The sequence below is a fragment of the Octopus bimaculoides genome, chromosome 6, assembly GCF_001194135.2.
Source record: "Octopus bimaculoides isolate UCB-OBI-ISO-001 chromosome 6, ASM119413v2, whole genome shotgun sequence".
NCBI classification, from domain to species: domain Eukaryota; kingdom Metazoa; phylum Mollusca; class Cephalopoda; order Octopoda; family Octopodidae; genus Octopus; species Octopus bimaculoides.
Genome location: NC_068986.1, coordinates 61,293,476 through 61,295,920, shown reverse-complemented (window position 1 = coordinate 61,295,920; position 2,445 = coordinate 61,293,476). Strand labels below are relative to the sequence as shown.

General features: G+C 33.3%; 1 protein-coding gene across 12 annotated transcripts in view; it reads left to right on the top strand.

Annotated features, from left to right (window-relative positions):
• Window positions 1-2,445, top strand: part of LOC106873629 (jmjC domain-containing protein 8) — a 442,493-nt gene that overhangs the window by 184,929 nt on the left and 255,119 nt on the right. The window contains exons 1-2 of one of the 12 annotated variants that reach the window (XM_052968762.1): window positions 1,311-1,479; window positions 2,141-2,240. The exons of 9 other annotated variants lie outside the window; for them this stretch is intronic. The gene's annotated coding sequence lies outside the window, so the exon portion shown is untranslated. Of the gene's footprint in view, window positions 1-1,310; window positions 1,480-2,140; window positions 2,241-2,445 lie in introns of those variants that run through there. 2 more of the 12 variants (XM_052968758.1, XM_052968764.1) reach the window with 2 other exon arrangements.

Genomic DNA, 2,445 nt, shown 5'->3' with positions numbered 1-2,445 from the left:
TATATATATATATATATATATATGTGTGTGTGTGTGTGTATATACATATATATATGTATATATATATATTCTTTCTCTCTCTCATCATCATCATCATCATCAGCAGCAGTATTTTGATGTCCACTTTTCCATATTGGCATGGATCAAATGGAATTTGGGAGTGGATTTTCTACTGCTGGATACCCTTCATGTTGCCAAATCTCACCTGCTTCAAGTAAGGTAATATTTTCCCATAACCAGACATGTTTTCACAGAAAATTGGAAATGAAGGACGCTGCTTGTATAACTGAGACTTGCTTACAATTATCATGCAATATTAAGGCAAGAAGACAGTAATACACACATACATGCACCCATTTACACATCTCCTCTCTCATACTCACACACTCACACACACATATACATGATGGGCTTCTTTCAGATTTTATATACCAAATCCATTCAAAAGGCTTTGGTCAACTCAAAGTTATAGTTGAAGACACTTGCCCAAGGTCCCATGCAGTAGGATTAAATTCAGAATCATGTGGTTGGGTAGCAAACTTCTTACCAAACAGCCTCACCTGCACCTATTCTTGTGATATATATGAATGTGTGTGTGTGTGTGTGTGTGTTAGCTCTCCCTGTACTTCTCCTTTGCTGTTTCTCTCCTCTCTCTATATATAATGTAAAGTGTGACGAGTAGTCAGTGAGCCAACATCTATATCAGCTATTATTAAATAGATACACATACACATCTATGTATAGACCACACATATACTCACATACAAACACATGTGCATTATGTGCATCAATGTACCAGAAATCTGTCAGATTTTCCATTATAAAACATATTTTAATGTTACTTCACCTCTGACACACATGTACACACACATGCATGCACGCACATACACACACACACACACACACACGTGTGTGTGTGCACGCGTTCGTGTTCTGTGTGTGTGTTTATGTTTGTATACATACAGATGATGAATGAAAAGGAAAAACTGTGAAAGATAGAAAGAGAGAGAAGGTAAATAAGAAATAAAGAGAAAGATAGAGAGATGAGAGCATGCTAGGGGGAAATGAGTCTGAAATAGTATTAGACTGTGAGAAAAAAAAAACTGTAAATAAAATAGAAATAAAGATTGCTTAGGGTGTTTGTATAAGAGTAAGCATGAGGAAGGAAGAGAAAGAGAAAGAGAGAGAGAGAGAGAGAGAGAGAGAGAGAGAGAGAGAGAGAGAGAGAGAGAGAGAGAGGAGTGTTAGTGAGAGAGAAGGGTTACTAATAGTACAGTTCATTCATGAGATTTGCCTAAGTGATTGTTCCTCAGTGTTTTTATGCTGAAACTGTGTGTTGAATTAACTAACAGCTGCTTCGTCACTGCTCTTAAAAAAAACAAAAAACATTGGACTATCTGAGCCTAATGATTATGGACAAAAATAATGCAACTTCTTTATTTAATTGTCATTTTTTCCTGATGGCCTTTACTTTATAATGTGAGTTATAGTAATTATTGTTGTTGTTATTTCTTCATGTTCTTGTTATCATTAAAAAGGATTGTGTTGGCAGAATCACTAGAATTTTAGTCAAAATATCTTGCAGTACTTAATAACTTAGTTATAGCTTTTCCTTCATGTTCTGATTTCAAATACTGCTAAGATCAACTTTGCTTTTCATCTCTCAGGGTTCATAAAATAACATACCAGTCATATTCAGAGATTGATAAAATCATTTAGACTCCTCCCACCAAAATTGTTGGCTTTGTGCTTAAATCAGAAATCAAAGACAGTAAGCTGACAGAATCATTAGAATGTTGGAAAGAAATACTGTAGTATTTCTTTCAGTTCCTTATATTCTGAGTTCAGTTCTTGCCTTTCGTTCTTTTGGGTTCACTAACCCCCTTCCTTTAAAGTTAAGGACCTTGTGCTACAATTAGAAAGAACTACTATTATTATTTTTATTTCTATTATTTTATTACTATTATTCTTGCTAGTGATAGTATTTTATTGCTAAGGTTAAATTTGCCTTTCATCCTTCTAATGCTGATAATATAAATACCACTCTACTTGTACTCAACTATTGGGTTGAATTTCTAGCCTTGAACAAATGTAAGAAATTGTTATTAAAACAATTAAAATTGATTTATTATTTAACTAGGGCTGTTAAAAAAGTAATGTGAATACAGTGTCCAGTTAAGAGATAAACAGAAAGGAAAAAAACTGAGAGTATCTAATGGAAATGGAGCCCTCATCTCCTGGTAAGTGCTATCAGGAGATTTAAGTTTAAGACAGATTTTATGTTTGTTTTCTTTCTTGAGAAATTTTTTTCATAAAGTCAATGTATAGAAATGTATTGTAGTTTTTTTTATGTATGTGTGTATATATACACATGCACACACACATACAGATATGCACACAAATATAGATATATGCATGTATATATATAATGTACAGTTATATATA